This window comes from Sminthopsis crassicaudata, chromosome 1 (genome assembly GCF_048593235.1).
Source record: "Sminthopsis crassicaudata isolate SCR6 chromosome 1, ASM4859323v1, whole genome shotgun sequence".
NCBI classification, from domain to species: domain Eukaryota; kingdom Metazoa; phylum Chordata; class Mammalia; order Dasyuromorphia; family Dasyuridae; genus Sminthopsis; species Sminthopsis crassicaudata.
The window spans coordinates 675,531,841-675,549,023 of NC_133617.1; the positions used below are offsets into that span (position 1 = coordinate 675,531,841).

A 17,183-nucleotide genomic window follows, 5' to 3' on the forward strand; every position below is an offset into this window, starting at 1 on the left:
GAGACTGACCGGGAGTCAGCCCCATTTTATAGATAAGGAAATGAAGGCTTCTAAGGTGGAGTAATTTGTCCAAGTTTACAGTCAGTAACAGTTGGAATTAGAACCCAAAACTCTTCAACATTTTTTTAAACTTATTTATTTGAAACATTCTTTTGAGTTCTTCATTCTCTCCCTCCCCCCTTTCTCATCCACTGAGAAAGTAAGCAATATATCAATTATACATGTGAAATGATCGAAAACAGATTTTCATGTTGTCCTTATTTTGAAAAAAAAAATGCAAGAAAAATAAAGTGATGACATTATAACTTAATCTACATTCAAAGTTCTTCAGTTCTCTCTTTCCGGAAGTAGATCGCATTTTTTTCATCATGAGTCATTTAGAATTGTCTTAGATCACTGTATTGATCAGAGTAGCAAACTATTTCACAGTTGACCATCGTGACAACCTTGCTGTTGCTGTGCACAAGAATCTCCCAGTTCTTCTCACTTCATTTTGCATCTAAACTGCATCCCTCCTTGTAATTTCCCATATTATAATAGCATCCCATCACAACCATATGTCACATTCGGCCATTCCCCAACCGCCAAGCATCCCGTCAATTTCTAATTCTTTGCTGCCACAAAAAGAGCTACCATATTTTTGTACATACAAATTCTTTTCTTTTTCCCTCGCTATCTTTGGGATGTAGACCTAATAGTGATATTGCTGGAACCCAGGCCTCTTGATCTCAAGTCTAAATTCCTTTACTTTGTATCACTGTGTCTTTGGATAAACAAATCATGGCAGACTGCAAAGAACCCTGGGCTGGGAACTGGAAATTTTGAATCCTAGTCTGGCACTAGAGTTAGATAAATTTACAGAGGCAGAGTGACATGTATGAATGAATGTTATTCGAGAATCAGAAGACCCAGATTCAAATCCCACTTCTGATTCGTGTAGGTGGGAAGAGGTTGGGAAAGGGGAGGTGTAATTTTTTAAACCTGGATCATTTGCATAAGATTCTTTTCATTGGTGAAGAGAATGCCAGTAGCGTAATTGTGCACTTGCAATTGTGTAGTTTGAACCCAGGGTTCCAGATACTGTGGGACTTTGGGCAAATTGTTTAACTTCCTTGAAGGGTCTGGACTAGTTGTTTATTGAGGTGGAGATCAAGATCTATGATCCTCTTATTTCTTCCTCCAGACCTATTCTGTCCATCATCGCTTAAATCTACATCACAGTTTATTGAGCAATTTTCTTAAAATGATTAGTCCAAATGTTATTGCCCTCGTTTTTTTCAGATGAGGAAAATGAACTTCAGAGACTTGACCTTTCCAAGATCACACAACTGGCAGAACTCCTGTGATCTTTCCATCAGCTTCTTATGCACAGATGAAATCATTGAAGTTCCCATCTGGCTCCAGAATTTTTGTTCTGTGGGCCTGATAATGCGTCTGTCAATCTTTAGGGGAGCAGAGAGCATGACTGTGAAGGGCAAAGACAGGGACAGGAAGGAGGAGAGGCATAGGGAGAAGGGGAGAGGCACTGACTGAAACAGAGATAGGAGGGGAATAGAAAAGCAGAGGGGGGGAGTAGCTGGAGAGCTGGGTGAAAGTCAGGTGAGAGAGGAATGGGTGGTTTCTGTTACTGTGAAGTCACCCCCAAGCCTGGCTTCATTCAGCTATGAGTCATAGGGATCAGAGCGGGTTTGTGGAGAGAAGGGGAGAGGGCAGGACTGTAACTATATCAGGATCCGCCCTGGAGATCCCCAGCTCCTTTTTAAATATGAAAGACCTTTGTCCCTGGCATAATTCCTGAGTGAAGGAGATAGGAACCCAGGAATCAGTCTCTGGGCCACAGAGAGATAATGCCTGGGCTGCTGAATGTGAATATAGGGATCATTTTCTGATAAGTAGGTTAGCCCCAGTCCCTGTAAGACCTTCCATGCTCTTATCAAACTTTTGTTCTTAGGAGGGAAGCACAGAGGTTTTCCAGAAATTCAAGGTTATAAGGAAGCAAATGTACTAGGGCCAAAAGTTGGGGAGGGATCTATATAGTCCCCTGCCTCAGAGCTGGACAATTAATCAGCAAGCATTTATTGAGGACCGTGTCAGGCACTGTTTGGGGGTGGAATGGAGATATAAAGAGTAAGCAGTCTCTGAGTTTCTATTCACTAATGAGAAGCAACGTGTACATTTATATATATATATATATATATATATATATATATATTTATATATCTTTCTTCAGAGAGGTCTCTCCTTGGGGTTGATAGACTCCCTTTATCTTGGCCCTCTCACGAGCTGATTTCCAAATGCTACTTTCTGGGCATGGACTCTGGGAGCATCTCATCCTCGACCATTCCGCTTCCCCAAGGGATAGGGACAAAAAGATACATAATGAAAAATAGACAGTCGGACATAGGGATAGGAATGCAAAAAGTTAGAGATAAGATTAAAGACAAAAATTGGGATGGGAAAAGAGGCAGTAATAGAGACTAATTCAAGAATGGGAACAAACATAAGAAAAGGAGAAGAAAGAGACAGAGAAATAACTAATGTCAACTCCATCTTGGAGCTAATCAAGATTGATTTTTGTAGGACTAATCCAGAATTCACTTGGCTCTGGCTCTGAAGTGGAAAGCTGTACTGTGTGGGGACTGACATATAAGAAATGTGATTCTTGCATGGAGGAAGAGTTGAAAGATCAATACTGATTTATTGGATTGGTAATAGGAATTGCTCTACCTGTCCCATTAGCCTAGGGTTACATCCTTCTAAATTCCATTTCCTTTACTTCACCCCTGCCCTAGTCCTAATCCAAGACTGGAGTTAGGGAATAAATGGGCATGGAGATGGTCAGGCAGAGAATGATTGAGTCAAAGGACTTGTGTTTGAATCCCCGATCTGCTACTTACTGTCTATGTGACCCTGAGTTGGCTACTTAAGTTCTTTGGGCATCCGTTTCCACATCTGTAAAACGTTGGGATTGAATTCTAAGATCCTTTCTATAGCAAATCTATGATCCTATGATCTAATTTGATCCTCACAATTACCCTCTGAAGGCAGATATTACTGTCCCCATTTAATAGATGAGAAAATTGAGGTTTTATAATTTGCTTATTACTGCACAAATTATAAGTAGCAGAACTAGGAGTCCTCCTAATTCCAAATCCCAAACCCTTTCCACTTCAGGGTACTTGTTCTAGCCAATTCCTCCCTTATCTTCCAACACCTCTCTCAAAGGGGATTCAAAGGGAAAGTTATGATGAGGAGGAGTCCTCTGTCCAGATTTTTGTTAATGGCCTCCCTCCAAATAACCAGAAAATGTTTGGGGCCCTCAGAGATCATCTAGGCTAATCTATACTTGAACAGGAATCACAGGATTGTAGTTTCAAGTTGGAAGGAACCTCAGAAGTCATCAAGTACAATTAAAAATTGGGCCTGAGGAAGTACATAGCTGGTGTCTAAGGTACATTTGAATATAGGTCTTCCTGTCTGCAACTATACAACATCTTTGGCAAGTAATTGTCTAACCTGTAGTGTGAAAGGGAACCTGTGACCTCCCAAGGTAGTGAATTCTACTTGCTCTTTTTTTTGAGATTGTTTATTTTTGTTTGGTCTTTCTTTATGTTGACTTGAAATCTGTCTCTCTGCCACTTCCAAACATTATTCCTAAATTTACTCTATGGGGCCAAGCAGAATGAATCAAATATCTCTTCCCTATGAGAAATCTTAGAATATTTGAATTGCTACCATGTCCCCTCAAGTCTTCTTTTCTTCAGGGTAAATTAAAACATATAGTTTTCAACAAATCCATGCTATTCTTTCACCACCACCACCACTACCCTACTAATTTAAGTTTTGCCTGTTTTTCAAAGCTTCACTTATGATTTACCTTCTTCATGGAGCCTTCCCTCATCATCCCCAACCAGTCCTTGATGATCCCTCCCTCCTCTAGACTCCTGATATATTTATAACTCTCATTTAACTCTTGGCATAGACTTCCCAGTAGCTATTTAAAAAAAAAATGTCATGTTGTCCTCCATAGTTTATACACTTTTTGATGGCACAGAATGGATTTTACTTATTTCTGAATCTTTGTACCTTCAGACCTAAAAAGTACTCAGTAAATATTTATTGATATTGTTGATGACAACAATGATAATGATTTAAATAAACAGCTCTCGCTTTTACTGGACTTTCCTCACAACAAACTTTAAGAAATTGGTAAGGCAAATATTATCCTCAATTTATAGACACAAAAACTGAAACACAAAGACTTGCCCAGACTCACACATCTAGTGCCAGAGCAAGGATCCCTGTGATACAACTATAAGAACGATGCTGTTAAATGATTACAAAGGTCATCCTGTCCAGTCCTCTCTTGAGAGAGTCCTCTCAGGAATCTTCTGGATCTCCACCAAGGATAAAGATCCTTAGAAAAATAAGTCGGTGGTTTCCATTTAAAATCTCCAGGAACAAAGGAGGCTGAAAGATCAAGTTACCTCATTTTCCAATGGATTATCTCAATGGGAATTGACCTATGGGATTTACATCCCATACATGCTATTGACTGAGGAAAAGTTGCAGTCAAAGAAACCCTAGCCCTGAGTCACTTAAAAACTGCACACACAATCCAGATCAGAGCTGTTATACTTGCACATGGAGCAGGGATATTGGGGGTGGGGTGGAATATGAATGAAGTAGGAAGGTGTCCCATTCCCTGTAAATTCTTGTTGTTTTCTAGATGTAAAGCTGTGGTTGCTAGGAGAGAACTGAGGGGAAATCAGGAAGTCAGAGGGCATTCCAATAGGAAAGATCAAAAGGAAAAGAGACAATGAAAAAGATAGAGGAAGGAAAGAGAAGCAGGGAGAAACCTTGAGGTTCCAGGCCAGTCTAATCCTCATTAAAAGTCAGTTTCCAGAACTTTTTCTAGAGAAGTCATAGTTATTCTGGGGTAAGCATAATTATCCTCAAAATTTTCCAACTATGCTTTTCTCCTCTATGGCAAAGACCTGTGCCTTCGGCAGAGAGAACAAGAAAAAGAGAGACATGGGAGAAAACCCTGCCTTGAGGTCCCTTTCCCAGAGGGATTGAGCTCCTGCACAACTTAACCAACTCAAGGTTGACTTGATTGGCTCAAAGCAGTCATTCATTTTCTTTTTTGTTTTATTTTAAAATTTTAATTTAATTTAATTTTTGCTGAGGCAATTGGGGTTAAGTGACTTGCCCAAGGTCATATAGCTAGGATGTGTTAAATGTTTGAGACTAGATTTGAACTCAGGTCTTCTTGACTTCAGGGCTGGTGCTCTATCTACTTACTGCACCACCTAGCTGCCCCTTCATTCACTTTCATCTCTGGGTCTTTGAGAAAGATTGGCCCTAGAGGTTTATGAGTACATATAAAGTTTGAGTCCTGTTCTCTATGCCCACCTCAGGTCTATCCTCACCTCCAACAGACCGTACCCCCTCAAAAAACAAACAAACAAATGGCAATTGGGACCTTCCTTAGCCTTCTTGCCATGTCCCTATTCTAGGGCCTCAATCTAGTCCTCTGCTCTAAATATGGACTTGAATGCACTTGCCTGATGCCACCCATTTTTTGATCAGTATTTTGTCCTCTCTGAGTTTCAATTCAGTCAGTCAATTGAACATAAGCATACTTATTTACTGTGTCTAGCTCTTCAACATAGGCACTCTGGGAGATGCAAGAAAATAAAATACAAAAGGTAAATAGCTCAGGGAGAAGAGTCTTTGGCCATGTCCCTTCCCCTCTTATTTGTAAAATGATTGGGTTGCTCTCCAAGGTTCTTTCCAATTCTTACATTCAATGATTTTATAATTCTCAGTTCACTGTGAACTGGATTCATGGAGGAGATGGGATTTAAAGAATGGACAAAAAGTCCTTCCAGCATGAAGTTGGGATAAAATCTCTTCCATTCTTGTCTCCACCTCTCTTTCCAGAATCACTGTCATTAAGTGTGAATTCTATTGCTCCAAATGGAGTTTGAGTGGTGGGGGGAGGAATGACAACTCCTGGAGGGCTGGAGTACTTATCTCAGAGACTAGATAGTGGATTCAGGAATCTTTAGGCAGTCTGGAGGAGAGTAAACTCTTCATTCACTTCCCATATCCTTAATATTGAGATTAAACCACTCCCCCCAATTCTCAGGCAGATGGGAATACATTCCCCTACAGAGCCAGTGTCTGGGAGCAGAGTATGGGGGAGAAGAGAGAGAGGGGGGAGGGGGAGGGAGGGAGGGAGGAAAAAAGAGAGAAGGAGGGAGGGTGGGAAAAACGAGATGAGGCAGAGAGACAGAATGAGAAAAAGAGAAAGGAGGTAAAAATGGAGAGGAGAAGAGAGAGAAGAAAAAGAGAAAAAAAGAAAAAGAGAGAGAGAGAGAGAGAAAGAGAGAGAGAGAGAGAGAGAGAGAGAGAGAGAGAGAGAGAGAGAGAGAGAGAGAGAGAGAGAGAGAGTGAGTAATGGGAGTGGAGGTAGATTATGACTCAAGAAACATCCTTTCCCCACTAATTCACTCTTTAGTATCTGTACTGCTAAAGAAGGGAGAATGATTAGTAAGAATGACAGAGATGGGGGACAGGGGGGCTGGGGGAGAAGAGACCGACAGAAGAGAAATGGAACAAACATATTCAAAGAGAGACACGGGGGGGGAAAGATCTCTAAGGTCCCTCGCAGCTGTATGATGTTATCTGAAGACAGAACAGAGGCAGTCGTAAGAAAAAGAAGGTGGAAAGATGAGGAAACACATCCACACACTGCTAGAAAAAACTGATGAGACAAAAACTTGGAGGGGAGAGGATGAGGAGAGACTTAGGAGTCACACCGAGAAACTGAGCCCCAAGGTGGAGAGATTCGGAGAAAGGGGTGAAGGAGACTTTCGAAACTGAGACAGAAGGACTCATCTCGGAGAAGCTAGAGATTCTCTACCTCCCCCGGCCCCGCGCGCCCCCCGCCCTCCCCAAACACTTCTGCAAGAGACAGAAAGTACGAAACGCAGCCAATGGGGCGGAGCGGCAGCAGAGTTGCAGTTTGGGGGGGCCGAGGGAAAGGAGGGGCCAGGAGGGAGAGAGGGAAGGAGGGAGACCTCAGCTGAAGAACGGGAGCAGGGGAGGGGCCGGGAGAGCGGCGGGCTGCAGGCGGGCCTCGGAGGCGGCCCTGGGAGGCTGTGGGCGGAACTGGGAGGGCCGCCGGGGTTCCCAGCACCTGGGTGAGGTCTCGGCCGCCCCGCCCCCCACCCTGCACTTCCTTGTGTGACGGTACCCGGAGCAAGAGGCAACTGGAGCGGCGTCCGGGCCCCGGAACCCAGCGAGAGAGGGAGCTCCCCCTGCCCCAGAGCAGAGGGATTCTGGGGTTGTGAGATCCTTGCAACAGAAGCAAAGAGATACCTCTTCCCCCCCCCCCCGAGAGATCCACTCCCCCACCCCTCTCCCTTCCCCTCCCCCCCCCCCTCCCCCGTAGCCGAGAGACGCCTGGGCCAAAAGATAGCTGATCACTGCTCTGTCCAGCAGAACCGAAGCACTCTCCGAGGGAAGAGACTCCTTGGACGGAGCGATCCCCCCACTCCTGGGGCGGAGAGAAACCCCAGGGACCTAGAGGTTCTCCCCCTCCAACTCCTAGGGTGGAGAGACCTCATAGGACTGGGCGATCCTCCGCTCCCAGGGCGAAGTCACCGTGGTCCCGGCAAGCCCCTCGCTCCCGAGGCAGAGGCACCCCAGAGATTCAGCGATCTCCGCACTCACGGGACTGAGAGACTACCCCGATCTCCTAAGCGCCAAGTTCCAGAGGACTGAGAGATTCCCGCCCCCCTCCGAGAGCGCCGAGACGCACCCTTGGGGCCTCAACACTCCCCGGAGCCGAAAGCCGGAGACTTCGCCCTTGCGATCCCACCCATCCCCACTCCTCGCCCGAACTCCGGGAGTCTGGGGGCTGCAAAACTCCCCGGGAGCTGAGACAGATTCCTCCCCTCCCCAGCTTCTCTCCACCCCCGGAACTAAGAGGAGAGCTTCTCCACCCCCGACTCTCCTCCAACCCCTCCCGCCCAGTCCCAGTTCGTGAGGAGGCCGTGAGAAAGGACTGCAGAGACCCCTCCCCCAAGCTGAGACAGCCCCCTCACTCCAGAGCACAGAGCTCTCCCAGACCCCTTCGGCCCGTGGTGTCGGGGTTAGACCCTTCGCAAGCAAGAAAGGCGATTGGGCCTGGAGAGACCCCTCATCGGGAGAAGCAACCCCCTTTCTTGGTTACCCGAAGGTGAGGAGGCAGGAGAGGGGCTAAGGTCCCTCACTCCCGGGATTGGGGGATTGGGAGAGGAACCTGGGTTTTTTCAGGGTAGTCAGGGCTACCAGTCTCTTGTCTCAGGACTTTGGGAGTCTCGGGGACCTTCTGAAAGTGAACTAAGTGAAAAGTATGGCCGATGGTCCTTCTGCTGATTTGCCTTCCCAGCGACCATTCTTCAGGCTTTCTCAGTTGTCGGGTCTCGCCTTTTGTCTCTGTCATTCTACCCTTGAACCCTGAAAAGCTCTCTCTCACCAGGAGCTTAAAAAACTGCTTCATCTGGCATCCCCATCCCCCCTCCCCGAAATTTATCAATTTCCATACACGTCTTCTTAATCCCTTCATTGAACCCCAATTCATTATCTCCCCCATTATTGTCCACCAAAAAAAAATCATCCTATTCATCTTCTTCCCTGTTGTCCATCACCCAGCTTCCCCCTTTCCATTATCCCCTAGTTCATCATCCCAGTATTCTGATGTTCCTTATTCATTGTTGTCTAGTCTGTCATAGTCTTTCCACTTCCTTCTGTCCATCATCTCGAATCCATTGCTCTCCATGTGTCATACCCACATCCATTGACCCCCCTCACATATGCCCCCTTATCCATTAGCTTCTTATTCATTGTTGCTTCGTTTTGCCTGTTCTCACCCACCATTCTGTCCTTTGTCCCCTTGGGCTTCCCTTCCTTTCTCTCCTCTCTCTTTTGTGTTCCCACTTTTCCTCAAGTGTCTCCTCTATCCTAGTATCCTTCCTTCTGCCCTCCTTCCATCTGTCTAATGTCTTTCTATTTCTTGCTCCTTTTACCATCTGGCCAAAGAGGAGACTAACTATCACCTTTCTCCATCTCTTTCTATGCTCCTGGGATCTTTTTCTTCCTTCAGCCATTTCTTTCTCCTTTCTTTCTTTCTTTTTTTCTTTCCCTGTCTCTTAGCGTACCAGTTTTCCTGAACTTAAATGGGTACAAAGGTACCCATTTACCCCCATCTCAGCTGGAACAGTAGATATGGGGCTACTCCACTGTGATTCTGGACTAGAAGAGAGGAGATTTCTGGAAGGGAAACATGGATACTTCTTGATTTAATGAGTGGCCTGTCTGTGTTTTTGGGGAAGGGTGTAGAAAATGAATGCACTTATTCCTACTCATGGAAATCATTATCATGCACGACCCTTTCCATTTCTAAGTTCTAACTCCATTCTAAGAAATGGAGTTTCCATTTGGAGAGTGGAGAAAAAGGATCTGGCTCCCATTTGGCTATCTTTTCCCTTCCCTTCCATGCCTTCCTCCTCTCTCTGGCTTCCTCCCCAGACTGGCAGTAGTAGGACAGATTTATGGCTAAGGAATTTGTGACCACTAGCCAGTTTAATTTCCTTGGGGATTCTCTCTGTATAATATCTTTATACATCTCTAGCTCTAGGTAGAATCTTCATTTTTCTCTATTCTTCCTGTTCCCTGCATGACTACTGTCTCTTTGGATTCTGTTATTCCTGTCACTGTGACTCCTGTTGGGAATTTAGTTATCAGGGTAGTTTATCAGTGCAAACACTGAATGCAGAATCTATCCATGCATCCACCTGATGTGTATACATGCATGTTGTGTGTATGGGTGTGTGTGTGTATTTGTGGGTTTTTTTTTTTTTTCTAGATATGTCCTCAGACATTCTATAGCCACCAGGATCACTGAGAAGTGGAGACCAGGTCATTTGGGCTTCCTTGTCATAGACCTATTTGAACCAGAATACCTAGTGACAGGCCAGCAGAGGGCGAATAGGCAACTAAATGTGTGGGAGGCAGTGAACATAAATGTGACTGTGCGTGATTGAGTGACTGTTCCTGTGTGGGTATGTCTGGTTGTATGTGTGAGTGTGCATGACTGTACAAATGCCTGCAGTATTAGTGTATGAGACTTACTCTCTGTGAGAGTGTGACTCCATGCTATATTCTGTGATTGAGAGTGTGTGGACCAGTGATGCAGTGAGTCTGTATGTATGCATATGTATTCTTGCACTTCTGAGTGTTCACAATGCTTGGAGAAAGTGGCTTCTCCGATGGAGATCTGAGTTCCCTATTTCTGGCTTCTTTCCTGTATGGGAGGGAAGGATTAGGAAAGGCTGGGGTCAGCCTCTCAGGATCATGCTCACACAATTCGATGGGCCTTAAACCTGGTGTAGGGGAAAGAGAGTTCACCTCAAACTCATTAAAACCTAGCATATCTTGTTCCTTCTCATCTCCCATCCACTGGCTTCCTTCAAGTCCCAGTGACAATTCCACCTTTTATTGGAAGTCTCTTCCACTTCCTCTTGATTCTAACAACTTCCCCCTATTGGTTATTTCCAATTTCTCCTGCTTCTAAAAATTTGCTTGCTGTCCTATTAGATTGTGAGTTTTTTTAAGAGTTGTTATTCTTGATAAGTATGACCCCACTTGGGGTTTTCTTGGCAAATATACTTGAGTGGTTTCCATTTCCTTCTCTTGCTCATTTTACAGATGAGGAAACTGAGGCTAACACTTGACTTGCCCAAGCTAATAAGTGCCAGGCCAGATTTGAACTGCCTTCCTGACTCCAGACTCTGCTCTATCCACTGGGTCACCTAATTATCCCTTTGAGGGAGAAGTTGTCCTTTGCCTTTCTGTATATGCCCACCACTTATCACAATATCTATGAAATATAGTAAGTTCTTAGTAAATGCTTTTTGATTGAGATCTGTATTGATAAAAAGGAGTTTCATCATGTATATGAAGTTGCAGATCTGGACCAAAACCCCTACAACTTTTCAGGCACTATGCATAACTCTGGGGATAGTCAAAAATGAAAAACAAAACAGTCTTTGCTCTTGAAGAACTTAGACTCTACAGGGAGGAAACTTACACGTAGATAAATAAATACAGTCACTTCCTGGGGGCTAGAGAACAACTCTGCTGACTGGAGGGATCGTGAGAGGCCTCTGGTGGGAGGTAGAATTTAAGCTCGACCTTGAAGGGAGCTAGCGATTCCAAGTACATTCCAGGCTTGGGGGACAGCCTGTGCAAAGGCATTGAGGTGGAAGATGGAATGTTGCGTTAGTTTCCAGTTTAGCTGGAAAAAAAGCCTTTGAGAGGAGCAGGGTGAAATCAGCCTGAAAAGGTAGGTTGGAGGCAGATTGTGACAGGTTTGAAAAGCCAAAGGGAAGAGTTTGTATTTCATCCTTTGGGTAATAGGGAACCCATGAAGCTTCTGGGGCAGGGAAGTCACATGGTCCAATTTACTCTTTAGAAATTCCAATTTGACAGCTCTGTGGAAGAGGGAATAAAGTCGGGGGAAAGACTGGAGACAGGGGAGCCAATTCATAGACTCTTGAAATAGTCTCGGCAAGAAGTGATGAGCACCTGACTGAGGATGGCTGTATTGTGAATGGAGATAAGGAGACAGGAACAAGACATGTAGAAGTCTTCAAGATATAATTAGATAGGTACTGGGGTATAGGGAAAACCAGAGACATAAAATAAAATCTCTAGATAATACCGATTTCGTTCTAAGCTTGATTTTTTTCTGAGATTTCTCTGCTCTTTTCCTCTTGCCTCTATGACCCTAAACCTTAGTTTCTAGTCCCTAGTTCTCAAGTGTTGTTATAGACTGGAGTCAGCATGGTATGGGCATTGGATTTGGGAGTCCCAGGATTTGGGTTCAAATTCCAGCTCTCCCTTTTCCTACCTGGGTGAGTTTTTTTGAGGGTTGTTCTTCTTGATCAGTATGTCTTACTCTTCATGACCCCACTTAGGGTTTTCTTGGCAAAGATACTGGAGTGGTTTCTGTTTCCCTCGATAGCTCATTTTATGGATGAGAAAACTAAGGCTAACATGTTTAAGTGACTTGCCCAGGCTCACAAATCTAGTAAGTGTCAGACCAGATTTAAACTGCCTTCCTGACTCTAGGCTCTGTGCTGTATCCACTGGATCACCTAATTATCCCTTTGAGGGTAGGAATAAGCCAGTGAGATCAGTTGTCTCAGTTTCTTCATTTGCAAATTTAGAGAATTGACTATAGGCCCTTTCAACCTCTAAATCTGTGTTTCCAGAATTTCTTTGCCTGATTTACTAAAAGAATGATGGAGGGAAGTTAACCCCAGAAAGGGAAACTAAATGTCTGGATGATCCACACATTGAGTCACTAAGCCCTGGATAATAGAGAGTAGCCTATTCTGGGTTGATTCTGGGCTATGGCTGCAGGGGATTGACACCATTTAGCAAGAAGAGATAATTAGAATTTAAATTAAAAGTTAAAATAATTTAAAGTGTTTTTTTTTTTTTTTTAAAGGGAGAGAAATATGAGTCAGTGAATATAGCTCTGGCCCTAGGATTGGATCTGTGACCTTTTGGACTAGGGCAAAGGAGATGGGTGAGCAAGCATGTCTGTGGCTTGGGGATGATGGCTATGATGATCAAGTCATAAGCTGGGGAGTGGCTCATTCAATGTTTAGCATTCCACTGCCCTGTGTTCTCTCCTGGTCTGTCAGAAGGAGAAGGGATCCTGGTTTAGAGGTCTTTGTCTTTCCCTAGTGCCTAGAACAGGGTTTGAATATTCATTAAAGACTTGGTATCATAGACTAAACATCAGAATATAAAAGGATCTTAAAAACCAGGGAGTCAGGGGTTCTTAACTTACGATCTATGAACTTGTTTTCTTATAAGACAGTCAGTCAGTCAGAGATATATAAACAAATAGATTAATTACTTCAGTAGAATTGATTTCTTTTGAAATCCTATGTATTTTAATTTATGTATTTAAAAATATTTTGAGAAGGGACCCATAGGCTTCATTAAAAGGTAAAAAAAGATCCATGACAGAAAAAAAGGAAAACTTTATCAAATTTGACAAAGATGTATAAAATAAAGCAGAACAGGTAAGTGTTATTAAAGTCCCACAGCAAATCAGCCACAGACAAAGATTAGAAGAATCCCAGATTTCCCGGTTCCTAGTCTGATACCCTTTCTACCCCTCTACTTGTAGATCGAAAGCTATTTCTGAAGTGATTATCTAATTCACCTTCTTTCTGTCTTGACTCTGTAGGTCTGGTGGGGATTTGGATGCTCTTTGGTCTCACATTAGTGCCAGCCCAGTCTGTAATTTTCTAATTCTTCAGAATTATAAGGATCTTGGACAAAGAGTGAGGCTGTAATCGGGAACAACAGGTAATGATGATCCAGGGGCTTCCTCAGTCCCTGAGTAGTTTTTTCTCAATTTTTTTTTTTTTGACTCTTCCTCTAATGTCAAAACCCAACCCTCTGTGAATCTGTTATCTATCTCTGGAATATCGGTTTAGAGAGTTGGGCCTTAGGATTCCTGCTAAGGTTGAGGACTGGGATGGGTTTGGGGTTGGCTGCCTGGGCTTAAGAGTCCTTTAACTTCCCAATGTCACTTTCAGATACTTTATGTTTAATATATGGCTTCTTTGCTTGGTTCTGGCTGAGCTTCCTGCTCCTCAGGATTTCCAAACACTGGAGTTTTCAAACTTTATACTATTAAAAATTATTGAAAATCTGTCCAAAACTTTTGTTTATGTGGGTTTATATTTATAGATATTTTTTCTATCACCTCTCTGATGTCATGGTCCTTTTTGAGAACGAAGGACAAACAACAATAACAACAATTAGAAATAAAAATTAATTTTGAATTTATAGACCCTCTGAAAAGGTTTCAGAGACCCCCTAGGATTCTCTGGACCATACTTGGAGAATCACTGGCTTAGAGGAAGGAGTTTGTAGGCTAGAAAGGAGAAGGATGGAAAATTGAAAGATAAAAAGAGACCAGTGGAAGAAATTGTTTGAAATGATATGTTACCTTTCAATCTGTGTGCAAAACACTGCCCTCATCATTGGTCAGTGACCCCAAAATCTACTTCTCTAACTAAGGATGCTTCGGCAGGCTCCTTTTGCTGGGGAGGGAGGCTGAAGGGAAGGTTGTACTTTAGGGGCTGCTATAGTCAGAGTGTTAGAGCCTTATCGTCTTAAGATCAGAAACTTTTACAGGTAGAAGAGAACATAGAGATCTATTTCTTACTGAACATAAAAGGAAATTAAAACCCAGCTAAGGGACTAACTTGCTTGAGGCCATGGAATGATTTAATGCCAAAGGAAACTTTCCAGCCCCTGTTTGCTGACTTTCCGAATGCCTATTAACTGATTTTGTGCTTCTCTGTTATATTACCCAGCCCCTAGGCTAACCCGTAACATAAGGGAAGTATGTAGAAGTAAACTGGAAGGGGTCATTGGGGTGGGATGGAATTTGAAAGAGACCCTGGGAAGGGTCACAGACTCTTATCTTTCCTTCTTTAGCTTATTATCATTGCTATAAATTCTGCCATTACGAATTCATTCTTGCCCTTTCCAGGGTGCTTTTGGGAAATACAAATTTAGTTTAATTCTCAGAAGAGTAGCATATCATATCACTAATAGCTCAGAGTGGGTGAATTTATCAGTAGCTTTCATTCATTTATTTAACAAATATTTATCACGTACCTCCTGTTTGCAAGATCCATTCGAGGAAAACACATTCTATTAAGCTATGGCGCCTATCCAATTTATAGCAAATTTCATGAGGAAAGGGTCCTAGAAAAGCAGCAAGATAGGGAAAAGGAAAGTAGAAGTTTTAAATTTGCTACTTTGCAGTTTTGCTTGGGACTGCCCCAGTTCTTTTTCTTCCAGGAAGTCCTTTATAACTAGTTCTGTCTTGCTCTGGTCTTTCTTTTTCCTGATTATCATCTCAGCAGATGTGGGGATATATTATGTGCTAGTTACCAAACATTTTAATGTATCTTTCACATATGGAAGTGGGATACCCTGTATTTAGGGCAACTAAGAGTGGGGATTTTGCTAGTTATGTTAACTTCCTGGGGCCTTGATCCTTTCTAAGTCTTACCTTATCTTCTCTCTATCCCCCTTGTCTCTTCCTCCCACCCCCCAATCATATTTTGGTCCCATGTTTCTTTGTAAGTCTGGATTCTTCCCCTGCTTCCCCAAGCCATGAAAAATGATACTGTTGCCCCAGAAAGAACACCCAGCACTGATGTGGGATCAGTCAACCTGAGTCTTTTGGACTAGATTCGATCCTGGCTCACTCTCAGCCAGTCCAGAAGTTCTGCTCTCTTGAGGTCACACAATAAGTGACTGGTGGGACTCAAACCCACACTTCCTGATTCCTATTCCTGTGTGCTCTTTCAACCACAATTTTCCCAAAATATTTACTGTACTTCAGTAGACACTTCTATCACTACATTTCCCAAACTAGGACAATGTTGACACCTTTCTCATCATCAGACTAGTTTACAGGGTGCTTTTGCCCCTCTCCCTCCTCTGCCCTCATTTTTTCCTGTCTTTTCCCTTCTCCCTTCATAACCCCCTCCCTTCCTTCTTTTGTCCTTCTCACTTTCCCTGTTGAGCACTGGTACACTCCACCAGAACAAAATCAGAACAGTAGTCTGGGGATCCAGAGCCAGGGCTGACTTTCCCTGAAATCTAGACCCCAAGCTGGGGTCCTGAGAATGTGGCAAGGGGCAATGTTGAATCTTAGCAGGCTTGGGAATACTTAGACTTATAGCAGAACAGGACCTTCAGAAGAAGGGAGATTGAGAAGTCATAGTCTCTGATCGTAGTTTAATGGGCCTAGAGAGCCAGACAGGGAGCTCCCCACTGGGAAGTCATTCTGGTGATTCAAGCATTGGATGATAGGAAAAGGGGAGGTGTGGCTATCTAAAGTCTAAGACTTAGAGGGGAGGAGGTTCTGCCCCACTTCCCCCTTTACTTCTCCCTTTTGCTCTAAGGAGCTCAATCCTCAACTTTTCTAAACAGAGCTGAAGGAAGGAAAGAAGGAAGGAGGGAAGAAAAGTACATATGCAGGGCCAGCCTCAGATTTTCCTTTCTTTTCCCTTATCTCATGTGAATTTCATTATCTAATGAGGTTAATTAGCCTTGGGACTGTATCATCCCTGCTACTCCCTACCTAACACACATATACAGAAATACATAAATATATCATGTCCGAAGATGTACACACACACATAAATACAATCCTTATCTATATACTCATAGAGCATGTGCACAATCAATCAAAAAGCATTTATTAAATGCCCATGATATAGCAGGCACCATGCAGAGCACTGAGGGTAGAAAGAAAAAAGATAAAATCATTCCTACCACCAAGAAGTTTATATGCTACCGAAGGAGGCAATATGCATATAGGAAGAATACACGTTTATGTTTATTATGTAATATAACTGCACATGCTCATACAGGTGCATGTATACATATAATGCATAAATGACATGTGCATATACACACATTATATATATTAATATGCAAAAGAAGTACAAAATGCAAGGTGATTTTTGAAAGTATATATATATATATATATGAATGTATATATATTTTTTAAATGGTACACAAAGTAAAGGTAATTTTTGAAGGGGCATATATGTGTATGAATATATGTAAATATGAAAAAATATAAGCTCAGAGTTATTTTTGGAAAAAAGGTACTAGCAGCTAAGGGGATCAGTAAAGATTTCATGTAGAAGGTGGTCCCTAAGCTGGATTTTGAAGAAAGAAAGGTAGGGATTCTAAGTAGCTATATGGGACACACTCTAGGAATGGAGTTTGCTTATGCAAAGGAACAGATAACAGAGACGAAATGCAATATGTGAGAAACAGTAGATATATTAAGGGGAATAATATTTAATGAGTCTCCTTACGTAGGGAGGTTGGAGCCTTATGAAAGGAGATAAAGGTTAAATTGAAGAGTTTATCTTTGATCCTCAATATAATAGGGAACTACTGGAAATTATTGGATGAAGATGTTGACATGGTCATCCTTGCTTTCAGTAAATCACTTTATCATCTTAATGGAAGCTGGATTAGACTGGGAGGAATCTGAGTCA

At 43.0% G+C, this 17,183-nt stretch overlaps 1 protein-coding gene across 4 annotated transcripts in view; it reads left to right on the top strand.

Annotated features, from left to right (window-relative positions):
• Positions 1–7,238: 7,238 nt before the first annotated feature.
• PRKCD (protein kinase C delta) overlaps positions 7,239–17,183 on the top strand; it is a 57,911-nt gene continuing 47,966 nt past the window's right edge. For 2 of the 4 annotated variants that reach the window (XM_074283534.1, XM_074283537.1), the window contains exons 1-2: positions 7,239–8,251; positions 13,322–13,443. The gene's annotated coding sequence lies outside the window, so the exon portion shown is untranslated. Of the gene's footprint in view, positions 8,252–12,568; positions 12,650–13,321; positions 13,444–17,183 lie in introns of all 4 variants that reach the window. The other 2 variants (XM_074283535.1, XM_074283536.1) reach the window with 2 other exon arrangements.